This window comes from Ammospiza nelsoni, chromosome 4 (assembly GCF_027579445.1).
Source record: "Ammospiza nelsoni isolate bAmmNel1 chromosome 4, bAmmNel1.pri, whole genome shotgun sequence".
Classification (NCBI taxonomy): Eukaryota; Metazoa; Chordata; class Aves; order Passeriformes; family Passerellidae; genus Ammospiza; species Ammospiza nelsoni.
In genome coordinates, this window is record NC_080636.1 from 71675061 (window position 1) to 71702612 (window position 27552).

A 27552-nucleotide genomic window follows, 5' to 3' on the forward strand; every position below is an offset into this window, starting at 1 on the left:
AAAAGGAAAAAAAAAAGAAATAAGAGACTTTTATAATATAGCAAATGTCTCATGTTTTGCATGCTGTAAACTGGCCAGGTGTTTTGTGAAGAATCCCCAGGGAATGTCTGCATTGATGTAAACAGGAAGGAATTTTCATTTCATGAATCACTAGATTGTCAGTGATGCATTATAGCTTGTCACAGATATTATGGAGCAAAAATGAGGTCTTACCCTGAGTTTTATACCCCCATGACTAGAAAATTTGGACCAAGGGATTTGTATATTTTAACTGTAACCATCAATGGCAAATTTTAAAACTGCAATTATAACTATGAGTATTTTTGAGACACTTTTTCTTTGTAGATTTTCTAACTGGATACAGCAATTAATCCTTTAATATTTTCTCACTGATAGCTCTTCTCTTCTGTCAAAGGCAAAATATGGCAGTACTGAATATCAAGCAATTGATTTATGAAATAAATATTGTAACACATTAGTAAAAAGTTTTGTGAGTTCATCTCTGAATAGTGATAGATAAAATAGCCCCAAAATATACACTGTGTGTAGTAGTAGGGGTACTGGAGAACCAGGCATTTATGAGTGACACTATGAAGCAGGAAACACTTTTGTACCTCTCATCATGCTCAGTGAAACACGTTGGAAGAAATTGGTGGATAAAGCTGAGATAGCCAAGGTAATGAGATATGCTTACCCTTCCTAGGTGAGAGGAACAGAAGACTAGAGAAATACTCATACAAGGCAGAGAAAATAGCATTTTTCAACACTGCTGAATACTGCTGTAGAAAGAGTGTGGGATTGTTGGTGTTTGGCGTTTTTTACTCCACCTTGGTGGTCATTATTTTTACTGACAGATATATGAGTGACAGATCTACTTGTGCAAGATTTGAGGAACTGGTACTGGACTTAAAAAAATTAAAACTACATTTGTGGCTCTTTTTAAAGTTCTTTTTTGTTTGGAATTCTTTTATTTCCTCCCAAAAGTCTCTCACTGAAGACTGTGTGTCAGTCTGGTGTTAACAACTTGGTACATTGCCTTGAACTTTAAGGATAAACCTGCTGTAAACTTTTTGCTTTGGATGTTCGTACCACTAGCCAAACCTAACATATCTGCTTCTTTAAAATGGTGTATTATTATTCCTGAATACATTGTATAATATGAATATGCAAATGAACTTGGAGTTTATTCACTTTTGTGTGGTAGAATTTTGCCTTTGACTGTTCCCAGCTGTCGCCACTTTGTGGGAGTCATTCAATAAGGGCAGAAAATACAGCTATCACCTTTGCAAAAAATATTTTTGACCTTGCAAATTTCCAAAATTTCATTCCATTAATTTGAAAGCTAAGATTTAATGTAGTGAACATCAGGCAATCTGTAGCACTTAATCTACGAACTCAGCAAAACACCAAATTAATTCAAATTTGAAAAGGCCTCTCCATCTGTAGCAAAAGCATGTTATCAATTACATATTGAATTAAATAAGAGATAGGAATATTTTTGAAAGCTTGAAATTTATGGTTTCATTAGACTGAAAAATTAAACCTAAAAATGTGTAAAAATCCACATTAATAATTTAGTTTTAGCACATAAATGCAAATGGCTTGGAACTGAGCTTCATTTCAGACTGTAAGTGGTAATTACCTAGTGACACCTCATGAGGTTCATTAGAACCCTGCTTTTAATAGAAGTGGGGAGCACTAGGGATCTGCGCAAATATGAGGATTATGGTGTTCAATCACTACAAAGTGGTAATAATAAAACTTCATTAGATGGGATTTCCAAATATGAAATCCAAGAAGACAGTCAAATATGAGTGAGTTAAATGATCATTTAAAAGTATTTTATTTAGTGAGTTCTCTTTTCTTCTGCTCGTGAATGGGTTGCTTTTTATGAATTATTTTGTTGCTTGAAACAATAATATTCAACAATTAGAAGATGGAAAATTCTTTCTTCCAAAGTGTTGATCTTATACAAGGCCAGTCTACAAACTGGGTTTACTTATTAAATAGTATTTTATTATTTGTTATTAATAATTTTTGATATCTAATAACTACTTCTATACAAAATTATTTCTGGTCCTTTTCTGGCCTATTAACCACAAGATGCATGTTCATATACGAATGTACACATGAGAATTTATATTATGGTGGAAGTAATGATACAGAAGGCTCCTCTTAGCCAGCATTTTACGTTGGTTTCAATTAGTATTTAAAACACAAACACATGACAGAGGGTTTTAGAGTGCATGCCTGCCATATGTAGAAATCGAAGCAGAAAATTAAAATGATAATGAAAAGAGAAAGATGCACTTCTCTCTCTGCAAAGCAGATTTTAGATAAGAGGAATCTCTTCTGCTGTTCAAGTTTGCATATGTAATTCCAGCAAGTAAAATGGTTAAATAATTTTCTATACTTTCTTTTCTGTCTTACACCAGTGAACTCAGGTTCCGTATTTTTGCTGATGTTTTATTTGCAATCACTACTTAATATGTTGCAAATACTCTGCCTGTATATGTGTGAGGGAATTTCTTCTGATGACAGTTTTGTGAGCTTGTCTAGAATCCAACACAGTATTCAGGACCTCATGATCTACTGTGACATTTTATTCAGGTAGAAAAAAATGTACATCTACTACTCTTACAAAGCACCAAGGCCTTAACTTTTTTCCCGTTTTTGTTTTATGCCCTCCTCATGTTCTCATACACTGTCTTTTTGTTGATAACATAAAATTTTATGTCTTATTCCATTGCTTTGTCAGTTGGCTGTATCTCATGATATCCTCACCACTACAGCTTTATCATCCATGAGTTTATAACTATGCCAAGCATTACCCTTCCAGATTCCTCTTTCATCTGTTCCTATGCAGATCCAAATGTTCTGTTCTTTTTATTTAGTTGTGAAAAACTTGTGCTTGTACAAATTGGAAGGTTCACTGAAGAAAGGTGCTTAAACAGTTTGGATAACTTTGCAAATGGCCTACACAAGATGCAATTCAGGAAGCATATGTAATTACTGCACATCAGCAACTGTCTTTTTAATCACCCCAAATGTCCAATTGCATGTTTTGAACTTGCTGATCTTTACATTAATTTATGAATTGAGGGCTGTTTCAGGAGAAGATAATGTTAAAGTTCCATCTTTAAAGCACATAATGTTTACAGTTGAAAATGCCCAAGCAATATTGAAAATCAAGGATGATTCTTGGAGAATGCTTATTCTGGTTGGGCAGATGGATTTTTTTATTATTTCATATATTTTCTCAGTAAAAGCCAGAATTTTAAGTCATTATGCTATTCCATCAATATGTAATCTAGATAGTCTCAGCAATAATATGTTTATGAATCTATTTTAACTTCTATATTGTTTCCTCTTTTACACCACAAGTTCCACTGGTTTTGGTATTCTGAAATTCCCACTTTTCCTCTTACACTTCATAACAATTCCTATACCATGTGGATCTTAACCAGCACATTCAATTTAAAATGCAGTACTTTACCCAGTGGTCATTACACCATGCAGTTATAGCTTTAACAAAGTATTAGTGCCACTGTTTTTCTCATTAAATTTCTCCTAGAGATAGATTTCTTTCATCACAGTTGCTGCTTCATTGCATAAAAAAAGACTTTACTCTTCTATAGTTTTTCTATAATTTGTTCTGTAGTTTCTCATTAACCTGTTTTTCCCAGAAAGGTTATAATCCCTTCAAATCTTATTGTATGTAATTCAAAAATTTCTCAGAATGACATTTCTATAGCATCCAAATTCTTTTTACTTAGACTTGAAGAAAAGTAACACTAAGATCAAAATACTTAGGTCTGTGCTGTCTCATCAGCAACTGACCTCAGAGGAGATATTTTTATTTAATCCAATAGCAAATTGGATAGATCATAGAAAAGTTTTTGAAAGCAACCTTTAAAGTTTATCTGAAATAACTACCCTGCAATGAGCAGGGACATCTTCAACTAGATCTGGTTGCTCAGAGCCATATCCAGTCTGGCTGAATGTTCCTGGGATGAAGGCATCTATCACCTCTCTGGAAACCTGCGCCAGTGTTTCACCACCCTCATTGTAAAAATTTTTCTCCTTACAGGTAGCCTGAATCTACCCTGCTTTAGTTTAAAACAATTAACCTTTGCAACAGAGTCTGCTGAAATGTTTCTACCCATCTTTTTTATGAGCTCCCTTTAGACGCTGTAAGGCTACAATAAAGCCTTCCTGGAACTTTGCCTTCTCTCTCAGCCTTTCCTCATGGGAGAGGTGCTCCATCCCTCTAATCTTGATATTTCTGCTCTGGACTTGCTCCAACACTCCCATGTTCTTCCTGTGCTGGAGGCCCCAGAGCTGGATGCAGCATTGCAGGTGGAGCCTCACCAGAGCAGGGCAGAGGGGCACAATCCCCTCCCTCCCTCCCCTGCTGCCCACGCTGCTTTGGATGCAGCCCTGGGAAAGGTTGCTGCAAGATCATTCTAGAACAGAAAGAGTGAGTGCGCATCCTTTTTCAAGCATTCCAATCATTCATAAAATCTTTGAGATCATACTGTGTAAAATATTTCCTGTTGATCTCAAATTACTTTTGATTTCCTTGAAACCTTTTCCGATTAAATAAGTTGTTCACAAGTAGTGCTTACACTGAGAGGAAGCTGAAAACTCTCATTATGTCACAAAGTGATTCTAATGTTTTTATCTTTGATATTAAGTGGTCTTTAGGTGAATCCAAGCTCATTTGTTGCTGCAACAGTTTGTAGGACTGTCCCTAAAATCTGAACCTGTCCATCATAAGAATTTTTTCTATCTAAGAATCAGTGCCTCCAGGCTTTCAGAAAAAATACAGCTGTTTCATTTTCCAGCCATTTGTCCAAACTGAAATACAAAAAAAAATTATACAACTTACGGCATCTGTATCATTTAGTGCCAGAACCCTTATTGACTGAAGGCCAAAGTGAAAAAAATCCCAGAACTTAAAAGCTTTCTGGTTATAAATCACTGTTTAGTTAGAGTCAAACCATCTAATATTGACACTTATGTAATAAAATACTTTATTAATATTAATGCTTTAGAAATGGCTACTCTTCATATTTGAAGTATGAATATTCAGAAAATATATGTGAAACTCCCAGGACTGACCCTGGAACTGTTTGAAAACAAAAAAGCTCAGTTAATTTAATAATGAACATCCAACAAATGAATAATTAAAAAGAAAGAAAGATAACTGCATTATCCAGTGGGACAGTTATGTATTATCTATAATGAACATATGTGACCGTTTGTAATCTCTGGTTGCATCTGAAAGCTATTCTCAAAATAGCTGACTCACAATATTTCTGAGTTTGAAGTCAAATGCATTGTTCCAGATGAAGCTCAGCTGGTTAAAAAGTTGTTTCATATCTTCTTCTATGACATCATAATCTGTGAGAGTTATCATCACCTGTGAGAGTTATCACCACTTACTAGGAGCACACCCACTCCTACTAATTTGCTTCTGCCAAATTATCTGGGTTAGAAAACACTTCTACTATTAGCTTATGCTAGTGCTGAGTGCTGATCTGAGGGGTGTTGATGAGAAGGGAAGAAAAGGGACAAGGAGTGGAGAACAGTATGGTCTTAACCCAGCAGCGCTGCAGCCTAAAAAACCCAGAGCAAACATTGTCTTGAATGATCTCAAGTTATTTTACTAGTTGGCCCATGAGATGCCCAGTTAGTAAAATAACTTGTGAATAAATTGCTTGCATAAAATTTATTCTAATATACTGTTGCTTCACTTGCCATTTGGTAGTCAAGAAAAAATTCAGATGCATGTGATCACTTTGGATGGCTGGCATATTTGATCAGAGGGATACAGTTAATTTGGATTACTGCTGAGGAACAAGAATTAGGTAGAGGAGACACATGCAAATTCAATGTTTGTAATTAATGACAGATTACAATTTTAGACATGAATTGAAATATGTTCTTGTGTGCCCCAGAAGTAAAATAAATCTGTTGAGGCTCTGGACTAGGAAATATTATTCTATAGATGATGTAGCAGAGGGTTGTGTTTTATGTCTTCTTAATAAATCTCCAAAGTTTAGAAACACTGGAACCAAATTTATACTAAGATGTGAATCTGACATTTTTTAGCTCATTTAACCCTATTAATGTAACTGATGTTACCAGGATATTTCTCAGATTGCAGTTATATAAACACACTCGGAGTGTAAATCAAGAGAAGATTTAAACATATGACCCTTTAGAGTTACCAACTTCTGGCTTAAAAGAATTTTGTTTGCTTTGGAAAGATTTAATTCTATGTTTCCAAACAGTTAAAATACCATCCAGCCTTACACAGTTTTTTTGGAATTATCACAAAAATTAATTCTGTTCAATTTTCTCTTTTAATTCCACTACCTGTGGCAATTCAATTCTAACAGAATGTAAGCAGTACCATAAAATGAAAATTCTTGTGATTAATTGTCACTATAATGACCCTTGGCATAATAAATATGTAAATATTGGATATTTCTTCAGTATGATGACTTTTACTCAATATTACAGAAATAATAAGATAAAGATCAGTTTAAACCTACATTAGTAGAAAACAAGCAAGTTTTAATGCTTTAATTTGGAAAAGGCTGTGCAATTAAAACCAGACAGCTGTTGTGGAAACCTTAAGGTTTAATGGGAAAAGTTATAAATCATGATTTATGGTGAGAGAATGCAATTTCTTGGAGTTCCAAAAGTGTACTTTATAAGTTTTTCATATAACTTTATAAGATCTGCAAAATGTCACTTAAATGGTAGCCAGGGATATAATTTGTGCTTCCCATGAGAGAACAGAAACAAATTTAAAGCTAAAGAGAGTGTAAAGCAATTGCATGTTCCAGTCATCAATTTATCCTCACACTATCTCTACAAAGTCCATTTTAACTGCAGTTATTTTTTATTTTACACTAACATTGGACAGTTCATGGTATGTCTGGGGTCCTTGACCTTCATGGGATCATAGATCAAGGATGCAATTTGTCCCCAAACTAGCAAACAACAGAACAGGCTTATTTCAGAGTTCATCTTCAGAGCAGGAATAATGTACATGAAGGCACAGAGAAATGTTAGTGTGGGGTAAAGCACTGGGTTTATAGTGGGTTTAGTGTAGGGGAAAGCACTGGCCTTATATTGCCAGCCCCTCCTCTTGCTGACAGGGTTGAGCAGCAAGGAGATGTCAGAGAACATGACTGAAGCCAGAGGTGTGTTAATGACTGAATGTGTTAATTGTGTCCACTGCAAAAATTTTATGTAAGGGCTTTTGTCATTTGACGTAACAGGATATTGGGACATATAGGATATTTGTTAAGGGACAAATCATAGGGACAGATCATCAATACCTGACCTTGTCCCACAGCAGAGGAATGTTAAATTGTCAATGGAATGTCAATGGATGGGAAAATGTTGGCCAATAATCTCTCAGCCTTGTCATGAAATGGTAGAAGCAAGAACCTCTGACAGACTTTTTATTTCCTGATGGTTTCAGTGTTCTGTTGGATGGCCATGTGTCTTCATTGCTAGAAGGCCCAAAATATAGGTCTTCAACATCTCCTTCCACTTTGCTGCAGTAAGAAAGATATTCAGCAATGTCACAGAGATAATTTTCTCTTCTGTATTCCAGAAATGGTGATAACCAGCAGAGGAGACTAGATTGGTGCCTGTTTTTTCTTCAGTTGTCAGAGGCTTCACAGAAGGTAAGCTATTACTCAAAAGGGGAGCTTACACAAGTGAGAGAATATCCATTCTATTGGAAATTATTGTTTAAGTCAAAACCAAGCTGCATGTTGTTTTCAGTGTCAGTTGTCTGTGTCAAAATCTGATTGAACAAGCCTATGGTGGGATTAATTTTGATGCTGACAGACATGCAGTGTCAACACTGGTGCTACAGACAGAAGCACAAGGCACGTGGATGCTGCCATTTTCAGAGCTATTAGCATTCCAGAAACTGAGAAAGGACAGAAAAAAATAACCCTAAATATGTAAACACATAAAAATTTTTCAAATTCAGGAAACTATTTAATCAAACAACCAACAGAAATAAAAACCAGAGACCAAATATTGGGCAGCATACTCAATTTCCTAATCTGTTTTCATAGCCTATTAGGCCTGTAAATCCATGATAGGAGACACACAGACATGCACATTTTTTAATTTAGTTACACTAGGTTAGAACTGTAGTATTCCACAAAATGGATAAACCCTGAAATGTTACAGTTTTTATCCTAATTTTCTGAGCTGTAAAATGATAAGCATGGAAAGATCATAAGTGTGGAAAGATGCTTTGTAACTACTGTTTAGTACTTTTAGGAAATTGAAGCATTCTGGTTGTGTTTAGAAAAAGGAGATTGTTGATTGCTCAAATGAAGATTCAAGTCTTTATTTAGAAATTATTATCAGATCTATGGATGAGGGGAACCTGTGTGTGAAAGTACACGTGCCCATATAAATACTGGAAAACTATATTTAAGAAATACAAATGGCTTATTTTGTTTCACATTTTCTATAAGCCCAATATTTGAATCATCCTTTTGTGTGCATTTGGAGTTTCTTGCTCAACATTGTGATGGGTTGTCAAACATCTGCTTGGCCTATTGCTTGCTCCCTCTCCTCAACAGGATGGAGGGGAGAAAAGAGGAAGAACAGTAGGGAGAAAGTTCATGGGTCAGGATGAAGGCAGGGAGATTGCTTCCCAGTTACTGTCACAAGGAAAGCAGGCTCAGCTGGGAAAAGACAATGCAACCACTCCTAATTAAAATAGGCATTTATTAGTTTGGGTAGTGGAAAACAGAAAGAAAACTGTTAAAGTAACACCTTTCTCCCCAACTCTCCCCTGACCCCCTTTCCAGTGCTCTACATCATTCTTTCATTTCTGGCTCTTCTAACCCTGCTCCAAGTGGTGCAGGAGTTTACATCAGCACATGGCAGTTCCTTTGCTCCTGTGTACTGCTCCTTCCTCCTGACACTTCTGTGCTGCATGTGGACCCCTCACAAGCAGCAGGGGAGACAGCAGTTCTTCCATGGAGCTCCTCCTTCTCTGACATCAGTTTTCTCTCTTGTTTCTCACTTTTTTCCCCCTCTTCCTCTTACTGTCTGGCATTTTATGACTTTTTAAAAATATGTTTTCATGGAGGTGTCGTCAGCTTGGCTGATGTGTTCACTTGTGTCCTGTGTTGGGTCCATTGGAGCTGGACACCTTCCCCCCCTGGACACCTTCCACCTTGCCAAGGACTGGAAAATTTTGCAAAATTTTAATTGTATAGGAAATCCAGTTACTTTCCAAATTTTTTTTTCTTTTGGTTCTCTCTGATGTACATCACAGGAGACCACTTATTCTGAATTGTGTATGAAAGTTGAAACTGCAAAAGCATTGGTTAAAAATTACAAAACATGATCCAGAATACCAGCTATATTGCTAAGTCTTTGCCTTCAGGATGCATAATTTCTTTTCATCCTTAGCACTGATGATTTAAATTGCCATCTTCCCTCTCTCCACCAAAATAATTCTGAAATCTTGCATTGGTTAAGAAGAAAAAGTATATCACTGCTGGAAAATTTAGCCTTAAAGCTTCTAATTTTCAATAACTGAGATGCAGTTAACCAATTACTTTTATTGTCTGATTCTCAGAATTTAACATCTTTTAAAAATTCTGCTATAAACATTAGTTGTTTATGGTCCTGCAATTGTAAGACAATGCTATTTGCAGCCTGGCAGGTGTTTAATCTCTGGTGACTGTGAGATAGGTCATTTATCTCTGCCTGAAAGCTCTTTGGTAGTATTTTGTATTCCCTGTCATTAACAGTGAAGCTGCAGGTCTACTCACATCCATTTGGGCATAGGAGTCTGTTCTTCTAGTTCACCTTTATGGCAGATATTACAATAAAAGATATCTTGGATTTTAGTCAGTGCACTAAGAATTTTTTAAGGATTAGTAATCACAGTTCTGGCATGCTAATAAGAGAAGCACAGAGGCTGAAAGACTGGGTATTTGACCTTTTATGACAGGAACTTGCAAATCATACTGTTACAAGCTTTGCTTGCCTACAGCTTCAAAGTAAATAGCTACAAAATGTTCTGCTATAGTGCTGAACTTTTAAAAGAAATTAGTAAGGAGAGATTCAACTGCTGACAAAAGAGATAGTACTTCACAAAGGGGGCATAAAGAGAAGCACAGGAAAGAAGCAATCAGAGAGGAAAGCTAATGCAGGAATGAAGTAAGAAGAGTACTTTATGTGCTGGATATGATAAAGGCTGGACAAAAAATTAATCAGCTTCACTTGAGTAGCCTACTTTTTAATGAAGTACAAAGCTGTCAGCAAAAGAGAAAATGTCACCAAATGTCAGCAACAGAATAAGCACAATATAAATCAGAACATATTCCTTGAGATAAAAGTTGCATAAACTTCATGAAACTTTCCCAATCAAGTTCTAAAAGAAGAAGAAAAAAATCTTTACAGAGAAAATGCCAATGCTAATACAGTCAAACAGAAAACTACACTAAATGGACAGAATGAAAAATAAAATTATCTCAAGTTACAAAATACAGAATGACCTGATGAACGGCCTTGTACATGAGCCTCCAATTTTAGAGAAAATAAAAATTTTTAAATAAAACCCAAGGCAGTGAATTGTTTTATGAAAAATTAAATGTTTTGTTTTAGTGTGTGAGTTCTGTGTAGTGTAACTTAGGTGCTTATTAGTCTTCTCTTCTTCTACTGTAAATAAATTATGCCCTTTTGCATCTTTCTTCCATTTAGATGCTTTATTTCTTCTTTGGCAATTAAGAATAGCTTCAGTTGCTTAGTAGAGAAGGAGCATCTTGGGCTCAGGTACCTGGAGAACATAACCTTGCTTATCATATTCCACTGCCTGAAGAACATTTTCACCCTCTTTTTTTTTTTTTTTTTCTTCAAACACCCCTCTCATATGTTTAGGAGAAAGTGTCCTCATTATTATCTCCTGACATTTTTTCCTTTGTATGAAATAAAGACCTGTTAGTACAAGCTATGAAACATCCATAATCTATAGTGGATAATCAATCTATGGATAATTTTGGGTTTTAATTATACTATGTATAATGCATACAATAGAGAGAAGGAAGGAAGAAAGAAAGAAAGGAAGATGTAAGTAAAGGGGAATTTGGTCAAAGAAATGCATTACCTTGAAACAATTACAAAATTTTTTTTCTATCAAAAAGGAAAGAAAACAAATAAAACAAGTGTAATTCTACTGTCACAGAAACACTGGAAAGATCACAAGTTTCTAGGCTTTAGGTCTTCTATGAGTTTAGAAGCATGTTTGGTGCAGCATCATCAACATCTAACAATGCATTATGTGCTTCTGCTGGCTCTGCAACAGCCACGCTAGGTTCTGAGGATTTAAGAAAAAAAGAAAAAGAAGAAGGTGTAAGAAAAAGAAAGAGAAGTAGAGAAAGTAAGAACCAAGTGCCTTCTATGGTAGTCAAAAAGTTACTAATGGAATGGAAGGTATTTAAACAAAACAAAACTGACAAAATTATATATATACGTACATCCATATATATCCACACACAGATAAAATCCTTTAAAAGAAAAGATGCTTCAGGAAAGAATATCTTAGAAGCAAAAAGTCTGAGCTATGGGAGAGGTTCTTGGTTTAAGAAGTACTTTACTGTCTGGAAAAAAGCCCACATTTCTTTATAGAAACAGATGCTACTGATTGTTGTCCTGATTTAGGTACTCAAGAGACACAAGACCCTCAGTCATCATTTCCTCTTGATCACCCTGACCCTGGGTTTTCTGATTCCTGTTCCTAGAGTTTCTTTCTGTAAACTGAAGAGTTGAGGTGGATCATGTGGGACTGTGAACCCTACAAGATGACAAAGAACTTAAGCCCAAGTCACCAGCACCTCTGATCCCCCCTCTCCTCAAGATTTATGTGCGTATTGATGATGAACAGTGACATCAGAACAGCGAACAAGTGGCTCTCCCATTATTTCCCCTACCTCTGACTGCTGAAAGATCCAATTCTCAAAGAGTTATGCTCTGTGAGTATAGTCCCACTGAATTCAACAGCAGAATTTATGTTTGTGTTTATTCAGTATATGGCTCCTCCAGGCTTTTCTTCCATGGACAAATGCAGCCAAATAAAAACAACCAGAATCACAGAGGTCCTGCTCTCTATGACAGTTTTCTGTGGTGGTTTTTGTATTCCAGCTCTCCCATTCTTATTTTATTTCCATTGAAATTAGTTGGTAATTTAAAGGGTGCATTTAAGTCCTGTTATTCATTGTGAGATTAGTGTGGACATTCAGACTCAGATCAACAAAGTACTCACCCAGGGATATAGGAAAGTTTATGAGCTCTAAGGAACTTGTTCACTAGATGGGAGGAATGTTAGCTGGTGCTACAGTAATTAATGGTTAAATTACCCTTGGGTAGTAGGTAGTAGGTAGCATAACTTTACAATCTGGTAGCTTTAAATTTCACTACTAATTGTAGCAGTGGGAGTTAGAATGCAGGTTGAAGACATAATGAAATTACCATAGGGAGGAACAGACTAATGAACTGAAGTCCAACAGAAGTTATGGCTACATTACTGTCAACTTGAAAATCTGTAAATAAGAGCTTTGAAAACCATTGAGGGCACTAGACAATGGGTTTTATGTGTATATAAGTATGAAATGTGGATTGGGAGGAATAATTGAGTTTGCTAGATAGTCAAGTACGTACTTGGAAAAAAAATCACTTGGTCATCATTTAATCTTCTTTGCACACCTTTTTCATCTTATTTGCATTTTTAATGCAAACCCCCACAGAATATCTCTTCAATCATACTGAATTGGTTTGTGTCAAGCAGTTAATGCATATACAACTTTGCAAGTCTTTTAATTCCTCAGCAAAAAACTTAGAGGAAAGCATAATAAACTTTTTATGTTTTTGGTACTTGGAAATTCAAAGTCAAACTTTCCTAGTTTTATTAAGAATTCTGAAATCTTGGTTTATTGAATAGTAATTCTAAACCAGCTTTTTAATGAACTCGACTGTTTCAAACTAAATTATTTTCAGTCAATAAAATATAGATGAGTGAATCCAGTGCTTTAGGAAATGTGGCTGAAAAATTATCCCTATGGATGTCTTTACTTCTGGGTATTTTAATATGAATTTATGGGTTTATTTTTAAAGTTCCTGTTCTTTGGAAATGTCATATGAAAATCAGGTGTGTTGCTCTACCTGCTGCAGTTTGAAAGAACAACATTTGACCTTCCAAAGGATGTCACAGCCTGTATTTGTTGTGGAAGTTTAAATGCATTTGATCTGTTTGATCTATCAATCATCTATAACATCATTTTCTTATGTATTGTGAGGATTTTTCATGGATTACCGTTTGTATCAGCTACATCAGGTGTATCAGTTTCACTTATATCAACTATTATTTTCAGCTTTTTGCAGACCTGTATATTGCCTAGCCTGTGAATTGTTCCAGTAGTAGAAATTCCATTATTTTACTGCTCAACCTGTGCCATCACTTTGCCATTCTAATCTAAATTATTACCTAATAACCTGCCTTTTCTATTGTAGGTGAGGCCTGTTTGTTCTTGTCCTGTATCTCACTGTAATGCAGGAATAATTTATTTTCCCTTTGTTCCACAGCTTTTAACATAATTAAAATCTATCCCACATCCACATTAATGCTAAGAAGATGTCCAGTCTTCTCTTTCCATGTTTTCTGTACCTCTGACCACCTATTGATCATCTCTCTAAGCTGTATCCAGTTAATTCCCTTCTTTCTTAGACTGCAGTACCAAGGCTGCTCAATTCATGAAGGCTGTGCCCCTGATAATTAGGGCAGGGACAGGCATTTAGACTCAGATCTGCTACCTAGGTGGTTCTTTTGCATCCTGTCCCCTTTATCCTATACCTGTTTGGCTGCTGTTGGACAGCTGGAATGTCTCGCACAAATTTCCAGTTTTTCACCTGTGCATGGTCCTGAAATTTAGGTGCCATCTCTCTTACCTTCATGCAGGTTCACTAAGCATCCTCTGCCCCATTACCTGTGACATTAATGAAGTCATTGAATGGATCCTAACTAAATACAGGCTTCTGTATATCCCCCGAGCCCTCTGAATTTCATTATGCTAACTGCTCTCTAGCTACAGTTATCTATGATTATCCAAGGTGTTTTGCACCTACCATCTAGAAATTAAATCCATTTGAGCTTTCTGGCCTCTTATGGGCCTGTATTATCACATTGAAATATATGATCTTTATTACTGCTGCAATATCTGTCAATGGTTTGCTCAGATTTTTCTCAGAACTAATCACAAGCTGGTTATATTTCTTTAGTTCCATTTTGCTAGCTTTTTACATTTTTTTTTTTTTTCCTATAAGCACTATACTTTCTACATTTGCTAACACTATTTTTATTTGTTTCCATTCTTTTGGCATTTAAATCCATCTTGATGATTTCATAAAGAGAATGACTCTGTGAGTCTTCAGATCATCCTTTGGGCATCTCAGGTAAAACTCCATCATGTCTCAAGGTTTTGAAAATTTGTTACGTAGATGTTACCTTATAAACTTTTCCTTTTCTTTTCTCAGCTGCCACCATACTACTTTCTTTATTACCCTTAATTAAACTACCTTTAATCAGGCATCCTTCCATTTATCTCTTTTTATGAAGACTGATGCAAAAATGTGCAAGAAACATTTCAGCTTTCTCAGCATCCCCTGTCCCTTTTTCTTCCTCCGCTTATTACCAAATTTCCTTGGGCTTTTTCTACCTATGAATACATTTAGTAGTATTTCACATATCATCCCTGAAGTTTACCAAAAATTGGTATGACTAGATTGGGGCTGTTTTCTCAAAAAGTGGTTAGTAGGTGTAGTGGGAAGATATTCAGAACTGGATGATAATAATAAATTTCCTTCCTAATACATTACAGTGGTGAATCATAAGAAACATGGTTAATAATTTCTGCTTCATTTTCCATCTGAGTTTTTCTAATTTGAGATTCCATTCATTAATCCTCTCTTTGGTACACCTCCCTTGCTGGATTAACTGCCAGCCTTTTCTTTCTGTAAATGTGCTTGTAAGCTGTGAAGAGTTAAATTTGCATTTCACCTCTGAGAAGAGAGTCTGAATTCTCCTCGCAAATGTCTATCTCCAACAGTTTATCTATAAACCCTCCTGGTTTTATTCACTGTTTCCTACTGATGTATGTCCTAGGATATTAATTATATCCTATGTTCTATGATGGCTGTTAAAGAGTGGTCAAGGTGGTAAAATGTGAATTTACAGGGTTAAAAAGAGCTGACTGGATAAAGGTATGAGGTTTGGAGATAGGGGGTGCTAAAATGTGAGAGGAAAAATGAGGAGAGGAGTAAGGAAATGGGAATTTCTATGTTGTGTGTTAATAGTGGAAAGATATTTTTCTTTTTGAATATCTGGATTGAATGAATTTTTGATTTGTAGGTAATACTACAAATTAAATTTGTAAAAAATTTGAAAAATTTAAATTTCATTAACATCATAAAGATTTACAAATTAAGTGTTTCCATTTAATTTTCAGAATGGTATTGAGCCTGTCTGAGGACTTTGTTTTGACATATATGCCTGAAAAGCAAAAATATTAAATTTCTGCATTTCTGGTTTAATTAATATAATATATAATACAAAAGCATACAGACATAGGTGGCAAGTATATAAAAGCATAAACCAAGGTTGAAATTTAAATTCCTACACTTGAAAAATATGATGATATTATGATTTTAAAGGGATTCTTTTAATCCTCTCCTACAATGTTCTTTATAGCATATACATTTAGGCATTGTGTAGAGTTCACATGACAAAAATTTTGATTTCAGGTACATTTAGAAAAATGTAGGGCCCTAATTCAGTTCCAAGTACATATTAAGAAATTAATGAAAATAAAAATATCTCCTCCTCACTTCTTATTCATTATCAGAGTCAGTAACTAACTCCAGTTCAGTACTAACTCAAGTTATCTATATTTGAATTAGTAATTCAAGTCACCTTAGTTGCAATGCAAGTGGTCAGAGAACAAAAATACTCATGGAACCACAGGTGATGGCTCAATTAGTACCAGAGCACAGTTGCACCATCCTCTTGGAGTAGATGGGACTCCTGTGCAGCACTAAGTTAACCAGGAACATGCAGCTGTCATTATTTTCCTGCTGGCAGATCCTTTTTGAATTTAAAGTCCTATTTAACCTGAGGTGGAAACTTATGTATGCACATGAGAATGAAGTTCTAAATGAGGTATAACTCTTTCTGCTTCTGAGACTAGCATTGCACTGAAAACAAGAGCACAAAGCAGTCAAGCACTTCACTAATACACCTCCATTGGCCCTCAATTTCTGTTTTACTTTATTCTACCATCAACCCTCTTCATACAATAAAATGCATAATCAAAGCAGGGAGCTAAGATAAAAGTGAAAAAAGCAGTAGAATCTCCACTTTGTGTAGGCTTTTTTTTCATAACAAGCTTAGTCTTTGATCATTTTCCATTTGATCAAAGAGAGCTTTGATGCTCTTTGAAGAAGTACTGAATTATTGGAATAAAGATATAGAATTTGATTTGATTTTCATCCAAATAAAATAAGCAAAAAAGTGGAACTAGTAGTTTGCAGTAGATATGTCTAAGGATATACAAATAATTGGAAAAAGCCCCCCACAAATATAAAGAAAAAGGGAGTATAATCTACTTACAAGTGAAAGTTAACAGCAGGAAAGAAAGCCAAATGTATAGCATGTTTTTTTCTAGAAAATGTGTCTCTAACTGCCAGTCAAACTGTGATAAATGTCTTCAGCTTGGAAGGAAATATATGCTTATGAATATCAAAGTGCAAAATGCATTGCAGATCCATGCCTGAGCAATATTTACCACAGCTGGAACGCTTTACTCTAAGGAATGCTAGAAAAGAAGGAATAAAAGTCTAGGAAAAAGTTTAGCTTTCTATGTTTTATGTAGTGTTGCATGGTAAGTGAGGTGAGGGTTTTTTTCTGGTGAGTTTTTGTTGTTTGATGACAGAAGTGGAAGAGCCCATACTTCTTTTGAAAGTCATCAAAATGAATATATGTAAAGTCTGTAATCTGGGTCTAAACTCATGTTTTTCAGCCTTTAATGAAATACTTCAGTTTCATTTTGGAGGGTGGATGGTCAAAGGCAGCCACAAAACAAAGCCAAATTTCAAGATACATATTCTTTTGTTGTTGTTGGGTTTTTTATCTTTTTTTTTCCTTTCAGTTTTCTGTTTTTCCTCATAAATAGCCCAGTGCTAGGAAGTGCCAGCAAGGTCAGATAGACAGAAAAAAACTGTAAAGACTGAAAGCTGCATTTATTTTAGAAAGGAAAAGACTACTATTCATATATGCATTTTGGTCAACTCACTTTTATTGTAGAACAGTTATTTAATGAATACTTTATCTCACTTGTAAATATTTATTTAAAGATGTAGAAACTTTAGAAGTTTATAACTAATTATTCCTTTTTTCAGGAGAATAGTTACAGTGCTGGAGCTGTGTCTATTTTTAGGTCTCTGTGATTTAATTGAAGTATTGTTAGTTGAAGTTCTGGTACTCAATCTATTCAGCAAAATCCCTTCCTTCAATAGAGATTTTAATGATTTTTTTTTAAAGTGATATGAAAAGATGAGAAGTTCTTGTAAATTCAAGCTGATGTTTATTGCAGATGGTAGAATGAGATTTATAAAAGACAACTTGTCAGGTTATTTTGGCTCTGACAGTAAATAGACCTAACCAGGCATGAAGAGAGGCAAATCAGGCCCATGCTAAACAAACAAACAAACAAAAAACCCCCCCAAACAAACAAACAAACAAACAAAACAAAAAAACCCCACCCAAAACAAACCAAAAACAAACAAACAAAAAAGAAAATGCAAATTTTAGACAGAAATTCCAAACATACAAAAACCGGACAACCAGGTCTTGAACATGAAAAAGACTTCAACCACAGAGAATACACCTCAAGAAAGGAGGAGAAAGATACTTCATATTCAAGGGAGGGGGCATTTGAAAGCTTATTTTATCTGTCCCACCAGTGCATAGAGAAGAGCTTAAGAAAGAAAGAAGAATACAGCTGACTCCTACTCCATCTGCCTAGCAGAAAACAGAAGCAGCCTCAGATGACAACTTGGACAATTTTTCAGGTATTTTAGATCTCCCCAGAAAATTACTTGACTTCCTAACTCACTCAATTCATCTTTACCACCCTTATGTTCTTTTTAAAGAACTCTTAGAGTAACAGAGACATTACAGAAAGTTGCAAAAATGGTGAGTTTTGAATTAGGTAGATCATGGGCAATTGCCTCACTCTACATTCGTGTTGGCACATTAACAAATTAGAAATTTTGTAATGTACACAGGTGTGAAGTGAAGCATTTAAGAATAAGCATCACTGTAGATGTTAGAGTGAGGAAAGCTGCAAACTGAGAAAACTCTAGGAATTATTAAGATAAGTAAATGAAAAACCCTACAATACAGGGCTCTGTCTAAAAAGGTGTATATAATTCCTACATATTTAAAGGGAGTAAGACTAAGTCATTTTCCATCTGTCTAGACTGGTGAAATCAAGAGCAGCATATTCCATACAGTGTGATAGACTTAAACGAGGTTGGTCTGTCCTTGAAAGAGGTCAGTTTGAGGTATGATACTTACAGAGCTTGTCCATCAAAACTTCAGTCCATATTAATTCTGAAGTTAATTATTAAATCATGGTAAATTTCTGTGCTTATAGTATTTTCCAGAATGAAAATGCATCTCTTTTAGTTGAGTAATTCCTACTTTTCAAATTGTGATAAGAATCTTTGTTCATATCCACTGATAAAGAGCTTATGTAAGTTAAACTTGTCTCTGGTTTGGGTCATTTTTTCTCCTTCTGTGGCTTTGCCTCTGAAGGCAAGCTCTGTTTTTTTGAGGACTTGGTTTTCCATCGTCTTAAACGTGAAAATGCTCCAAATGATTTCTTGTTTAGCTGTATTTGCTGAAGAGTGAACTTTCTTTTTGTTTTGTAATTTTAAAAAGAAATGAACAGAAGTCTAGATGGCTAGACTCAGGTAATATGAAATACAGACAAAAATCAATAGCAAATGTAAAAAATTAGATTGAAGCAGTGGGAAAAAACTGCATGCAGAAGAATATGATGCTTTCATAGAAAATATTTGTTAACCTCTTGCAGGTATATACTGACAAGGTAATAAATGTTGGTATTTTCAGAAAAAATAATTATAAATGTTTTATAGATGAAAATGAATTTTGGGAAAAAAGACATTCACCTGACATTTAAAATGCTAAAGAAAACTTTAATAAAGTGGAAAGATACTTTCTGGAAGTATATTTTACATGAAAAATTACTAAATATTATAGTCGAAATTAGGATTATAGAAAAACATAAGAGATGCAGATTTTAACTTGCAGTACAAATACATTACTATGTAAATGTGTTCTATGTCATTGGGACTTTTTAATTATTGTATGGTGAATATTTCTTGTCTTTGATGCAAATCCCACCAGAGTCTATATCCAGTTACTTCAAAGGACTCAGGCTAAACTGCAACCCTCTGGCCTGCATCAGCTCAACAATGATAAAGGAAAAACTTACGGTAGGTAGATCAATTATTAAAAGTCAAGAAACAGATGAGAGAATATTCTTGGTCCAATGGAATCTGCTTAAAGGCTCGAAAGTGTGGATATCACTGTTCTCAAAACCAGTAACAATATGTACAGCTGCAGAAAATCATTTACTTTCCAGGTTTTGAGAATGACTGCTGCTTTTAATGGAATCACTCACATTTAAATGGCTTACTGTGGTATGCTGGTCACTTTTGTAACAGACTAGAAATAGCATACATATTCACATATAGATGTCCTAAATTGCTATGATGGGTCTTGTTGCTACAGAAAACCTGTGCATAAGAACAGTGTCCATATTCTTATTACAGCACGAATTTATTTCCAGTTGACTAAATTATTTATTTTATGGAAGAAAAAATAAGTTTTTGGGGCTTTTATGTGAAACAAAACTTACAGTGCCTCAAGGTTACACTCATATAACTGTTCTTGCAGTTGTGTATATATAAAGCAACATTGTCATGTTGAAAGTAGATCTATTGTTTCTTCTGAGATATGTCTGCAAAAGTGTCAACTATTTGACTCTTCTACTGTATTAGAAGTTTTCATAGAGCCAAATTCCAAAGGCTCCAGCTTCTTGTTACTGTCCAGTCCCATTCATCAAGCACATTGAAATGACAAGTGCAAGACAGAGAGTTCTTGTTGCCCTTGGGCTGGCAAAAGCAGTCTGGTCATTTGAAAATCAGAATAAGGTTTGTAGCTGGATATTAAAGTTTCATTTGGTGATTTTTTTTTAAGTTGGTGAATTGTTTTACATACAGTTTGATCCATAAGCAGAAAAACAATTTAAGGCTGGGAAAGGAAGGAAGGGCCTAGCATATTCTGAATGAAGATATATGGCTTCAATTCAGGGCACTGTATGTATCACAGACACAAATATTCTTGGTTGGAAAACTCCACAAAAACCATTTTATTCTTCTTGGGATGTCTTCAGGTCTCTAAGCAACTGACTAAATCCTTGAAGGTGAGCCAAGTAGGTATAGAAACAGGATTATGTGGTAAACCATAGGAGTAAATGAGTATAATGATTGCCAGGTTGGTTCAGGGCCTTTGTTCTCTTTGATGGTGAGTAGAGCTTGTGAAAAGAGGATAAAGCTAAGAACTGAATGTTTTAAAATCGGTTGTATATACCCTGGGCTGAAATAGCAAATGTATATTTGTAGCCCCTATATTAATGAAGTGGCTGAGGTAACACACCTGTTTCTTTTTGAAGGTAAATCCTACTTCAGCTACAAAAAAGATACTAAATAAGACTCAGAGCATGATCAGGTAAGTGCTTGAGTGTCTGATAAGCTGGTTTTAAAAGTTCAGCTAAGACATGTAATTAAGTGTGATATTCTGCTGCAGCACAAATTAAAATAGAGGACATTTTTTGTGAATCTGTGTACAAAAGTACATTCCAAGTTTTAGGGGAACAGGGTTTTCCTTTATTATTTGAGGAAAATGTTATCATGGAATTACAGAATGGTTTGGGTTGGAGACCAAAGATCATTTGGTTCCAAATCTCCTTCCATGGGCAGGGACATTTTCTGCTGAACTTGGTTGCTCCAAGCTCTATCCAACCTGGCCTCGTTCATTTCCAAGGCTGGGACAGCTTCAGCTTCTCTCAGTAGCATGTTCCAGGGCATCATGGTGAAGTCTTTATGGTGAAGAATTTCTTCTTAATCTGTAACCTAAATCTACCTGCTTTCAGTTGATAACTGTTAGCTCACATTCTGTCCTATCACTACAGTCTTTGATAAAGAGTCACTGATAAAAAATGTTTTTGGCTTTTCCTGCATAAGGAGTTTTATTATTCCCCAGGATGGGACACCCAAGGGGCACACTGCAGAGCATTTGATGACTGAGTTATCTTTTCATCTTCTTCCCTTTTCCTTGCTACATGTCTGAGTGGAAAAGTCTACATACCAAGCTCAAATACTGAAACTAGAAAAGTAAGAGTAAGAAAGGTAGCAAGTTGAGAATAATTGCAGATTAATTCCCCTCTGAAGTTTAAAAAGAATTAGGGGCATAGCTGTGCTCTTACATAATTTTCTGCCTGTTCTGTTCCCATGGTAGTAGAGCTTTTTTGCCATCTCTTGCTACTGACTGCTGAGGAAATTTTAAATCTGAGTGTACATTGTTGAATCTCACCAGCAGAGGTTTGATCTTTATAACAGAAGCCCACATGCTTCCATGTGATGTGTATTGCATACACATACAAATGAATTACAGTAGAAATAAAAATAATTCAAACGTTTTTAAGATGTCTTTAATTTGAAGCTCAGAATGGGTATAATGAAATTGTGGGTCTCCTTTGTAACGAAAACACCCAGATGGGCTCACCATCTCCACTCCATATGGTACTTAGTCTCTGCTCTGCATCCTGCTGTGCTCACAGTGTAATCCATATGGACCTCACTTGATTGGTTTCCTGTTCCTGCAACACTGACTGTCTGTGCATGGCTTTCCATCAAACATGCACTTACTGCTGAGAGAACACATTTTTATGTGATGATTTCCTAGATTGTTGGAAATGTGAAAGCATTAAGTTTTTTGTGTGTTTTAATCTGTGCTGTGGCTTTGGTCATTAGTGGCGTGGTAGTGTGCAACCATATAAAGCCAATGTGCAGAATCATAGCCAATTTATGAGTGCTTATATGCACCCTCTGAAGACAGCTAGCAAGCATTTCTCTGTTCAAGCAGCATGTTCCTAGGGGTGTGCAAGGCATTAAATGGAGGGCCAGGAATTTGGAGGAAGGCCATGGGCAGGTATCAAGTGGCTCTAGCTCTGCATGGGGTATAGGATGTAAGGGGAACTCTGCAATTGTAGGTGAGAGGCAAAAAGGACAAGGGAAGTGCAAGTGGCACTCTGTCAAGGTTTTCTGTTTTCAAGGTGAATTAGCAGTGCTTGTACACTGCAAGCTGAAAGTGATGCAACTCTAAAACAGGGTTGACACCTGAAGATCCCAGGTGATAGAAATTCCAGCTTTAATGCTCACTGGATGTGTGCATAAAAAACCCTGCGAGCAGCTCATTAAGTATTGACACAACTTGTAGGAGTTGATCTCACAATCATCTCTTGCTAGTGTGCATAGGAAAGGGGTACAACTTTGATGTTATCAAGTTGTTCTGAAAGCTACATTTAGTTCTGATAGTCCTGATTCTAAAGAGATTAAGCAAGAGGGTGCAATGCTCTATGATGAAAGACCATAAGAACATGGCAGACTGACTACAAAGATAAAAATCTGGAAAAAGGGAAAAGAGAAGCTGGCCTAATGACTGTATGGTAGAGATTAAAAAGGATAAAGAGAAGGAAAAGGCTTTTTTTGATGTATCTTTTGTTGTAGTGAACCATGCTAAAAAGCATTCTTTTGAACATATTGGAATTATCCTGTGGAATTGTGTCATTAAATATTTCTATAGCTAAGAAATATGTGGTATTCGGTAGAACTGATGATGAAAACATTCAGAAATTTGTTACATGTTATATAAATTATCTATACTATAGATTTTAATTTTTTTATGTAAAAATATATGTCTTTATCTTATAGAAATGTACTTAGCTGCTGGCCAGTAAGATTTAGTATTATGCTTGTCACACATATATATATATACACTGTATATATATATATATACACACACGCACAAGCATGTGCTCACATACACACATTTACATAAATATATATGTATTTATACATAAATATGTATATATATTTATATATAAATATGTATATATTTATCTCACAAAAAACTCAGAGAGTTTGGCATCTTCCTTGAACTGTGCATAGTAAAAAGCAGCATCAAGGAAGCCTTGGGACTGGTGACAACGGAAAATTCATAAAATATAGGCATGCTGAAGGACAAAGGGAGAAATCAGCATCTTTTTGACAGTCAGTATCTCTTCTACATAGTAATGCATATATAAGGGAAAATACTTGTGATAAAATACACCCTATTATATCCTTTATTTTTATTGCTGTCATGACAGCTGATAAACTAAAACTGCTGATTGTGTCTGGTTTAGTGACGTCTTGCAAAAATTTCTCTTTCTTTCCCGTTTTGCCTTTACCCTTTTCTGCAGATCGAAGAATAATTTAAACAAATTACCACTAAAATCTACATCACAGTTTCTCAAAATATTTATTTTCATATATAATATATTCATACCCATAGATTTACAGATGCAGATATGTTTTTTCAGGCACCAAATTTGCTTGTGCTCCTCACACAGTTCTGGGTGCCCCCCTGGCAGCCAATATATAATCATCATTGTTACTGTATCACAGAAACACAGAACAGGTGAGGTTGGCACCTTTGGATCATCTGGTTGAAACTCCATCCCAAGGCAGGGACACCCAGGGCTGTTTGCTCAGGGTCATATCTGATCACGTTTTAAATATGCTAGGGAGGCAAACTCCACTCCCTCTCTGGAAAACCTGTTGGGGAAAAAAAAGGAAGCTTTTTCTTGTACTTAAGCAGATTTTTCTCTGTTCAAGTTTGTGCTTTCTTGTCTTGTCATTGTGTCCCATGAGGAAAAGTTTGGCTCCATTTTCTATTCTTCCCCCATTAGGTATTTAGAATATCAAAAACATCTCCTCTGGGCCATTATTTCTCCAGTTTAAGCAGTCCCAGCACTTTCAGTCTCTCTTTATATGACAGAGGCTCCAGTCTCTTAATCACCTTTGCTGCCCTTTGCTTCATCCTCTCCAATATATCCCTATTTTCTGTTGGAGACCAGACCTAGGCCCAGTACTCCAGATGCATCTCACTAGGCTGAGCAGCCCTCCCACCTCTAGCAGTGTTCTTCCTAATACAGTCCAGGAGGTTCTTGGCCTTCTATAGCACAAGGGCACATGGACCTTGGTTGATTTTCAGCTTGTCTAACAGGACCCCAAGATCTCTTCTGACAAAGCAGTTTTGCAACCAGCCTGCAGCATGTACTGGTACGTGAGTTATTATTTTGCAGGTGCAGGAATTTATTTTTCTGTTTGCTGTATTTTGAGATTCCTGTCAGCCCATTTTTTCAGCTTGTTGAGATCCCTTTGATTATCAGCACCCCTTTTATCAATTTGGTTTATCAATTGCTTCTCTCAGTTTTTTATCATGTTTAAATTTGCTGAGCATCTAATACTATCTCATTCTCCAATTAATTAATGAAGATGTTAAACGCTCTTTGCCCTAGTATTAACCCTTTGTGCAAACTACTTTTACATCTCTTGGCATGCTGCTGCTCTTCCGTGTTGTTTCTCCAGGAGATACTGAGGTTATTCAAGTTTCCCATGAGTATCATGGCTTGAAAAAATGAAATTATGTGAAGGTTTTGTCTGCATTTTCCTGATCAGGTGTCCTGTAGCAGACACACACATTTGTACTAACCACTTTGGTTTGACCTCTAATCGTGACCCTGAGGTCTCAGCTAACTCATCATTCATCACAAAGAAGATCTTCATGCATTCACTCCCATAAAATGATTTTCCCTTTGTGCCATCCTGGCCTGTACTTAAATGTCCCTAAACTGGGACATGCTTCCCTTAACTGCAGCACTTCAGTTGTGTGAATTCTTACCTCACCTCTAGGATACTTTCACAGCCCTGCAGCTACACACTGACCTCTATTTCTTCATTTGTTCCCCTGTTTCAAGTATTACCATACAGGCACTTCAGAGAGGCACCCAGCCATGCTCATTTCCATAAAAGGTATGAGTGTGTTCCCCACGATACTGTCTTTGTTTTCAGGTACTCCTTTAGTTCTGTGCCTGTGCTTAAAATGGACCCCTTTCAACATTTTAAGAATTTTTTTCATAATAAGGATATTCCAGTCCACATCACCCTGGAACCCTTGCTTGCCAACCTAGTCCACCATTTCCTCATTTAATTACTGGCTGCGGACTTTGTCCCATTTTTCCTACTTTAAAGCTCTTCCCACTTGCTTGCACAGCCTGCTGACAAAGATGATTTTTTCCCTCTTTGAAAGGTGGGTTCTGTCTCTTTCCAGCAGTTCTCAATCCTCAAACAGTCCCATGGTCACATTAAAGCTGCTGTTGACAGAATCAGTGAGTCCCCGTCAGGATCAATTAGACAAACTCGCAGTGTGCTGATCTCTCGTCCCTGCTTGTTTACTTGGCCAGACAGACCTTCTGCCAGTGCCCTCCTCTTGCTAGCCCAGCCTCAGCAGGAGAGCCCAGGCACCCCTGCAGCCTGAGACCCAAAGAGATGCATCTCTACTCGAGCTGAGGCCCCAGATGTGCTGGGAAATTGCTCCAGTGGGGTGGGGACTGAGCCCTGCAGTGTCTCCAGTGCCACTGGGCAGCACATGTGCTGCACTGCCCAGAGCTTCTGCCCCCACTGTGCGCCCTTCTGCGTGAGCTGCTGCCTCTGTGACACAGCAACCCATCACCACAGCAAATGGATTTCTAGTCTGAACTAGCTAGTACCTAGATATTCTTTGTAAGTCTGCAGTGGTTTGCTTCACCCTGCTTTAATACAGTGTCAGAAAAATGCTTTGTGGTTTAACAGCAGGGGACTGTATTGTTTATTCAACAATAGATTAGGCCTGGAGAAGGAAAGGTGTGAGGGCAGGAATGGGTACACATAATCTCAAATACCAGCAGAATGTCAGACTTTTAATAACTTGATCAGAGCCAGAGATGTGTATTAACCTGTTCCATACTAAGGGAGATGTGACCTGGGCAGAGAATAATTGAAAAAGGGTTAGCAAAAACCAAATAATATCCCTGGGGTTTTTTTGTTTTTTTTTTTTTTTTTGTTTTTTTTTTTTTTTTTTTTGGTTTTGTTTTTTTTTTTTCTTGCTTTGTTTCTTTCTTCGGCTATACAGACATGCATTTTAGTTCTAAGGTGTTTTCCTGTTTTACTGCAATTTTAGATGCAAAGTCTTCATTTACAAGTGGAGAAATAGTCTTTCAAATGTCATTTTGCCACAGGCATCAAGAAGTATTTATACACACAGATTAGCAGCCACTGTCTTTTTAATGAGAAATGGGTTGTCATTTTTCATGGTAGCAAATTCTGCTGTCATTGTTCTGTACTGTATTTTTAGCAACTCCACAATAAATAACTGAATACAACAAAGGTGGATTGCTCCAAAATGAGGAAATCTTCAAAACCTTCATCAAACCTCCAAAATGGTTATCTCTAAGGAATAGAGAGCTACTTAATTTTTTTTCTTAAATATATTCTCTTTTAGTAACATATAGTAATAGCATATTAACAAATTTTATTAGACTCTAATTAATGATTTTAAATGTTAACATTGCATTTAAAAATTAAAAAAAAATAATTGTACGTCTATGTGGGTGGTGGGGAGACAAAGTTCCATGAATGTGGAACCATTTTACATGTTATATAGTCCCAAGTGCTACCAGAAACAATGAGTAAAGCCTGAAGTCCCAGAGTAATTGTTTTTCCTCCCATGTACATTTAGGCTCCTTTATTCTAGTTAACACATCATGGCTCCAGCTGTCTTTGAAGTACATGTGAATTCAGACATTGATGTTAATAGAAGCACTGCGGGACCCTGAGTAACTGAAATAATGTGGGGGGCTACAATCCTCACTGCGAATATTGCCTAAAAGTAAGTGACCTGGACAACATTTCTATGGAGTGGACACTGTATTGACTTTGCAGTAAAATGAGGTGATGGCACCAAGTCTAGTCTAGTCATGTCTGGCGCAGCATAGCTCTTGCCATTAGAGCTTCTCACAGGTTGTGTTTGAGCTCCTACAAAGGAATGAAATGTTCCTTTGCTTACCTGAGCACTAGGTAGAGCTCTGACCTGATGGTGACCCTTGTGAAGTAAGAAAGAACTGGTTTTAGGGATTTTATGACCTTTGGGTTTGTTTGTGATTTCTTCCCCCCCCACCCCCACCCCTCCCCATTTCTATAGCA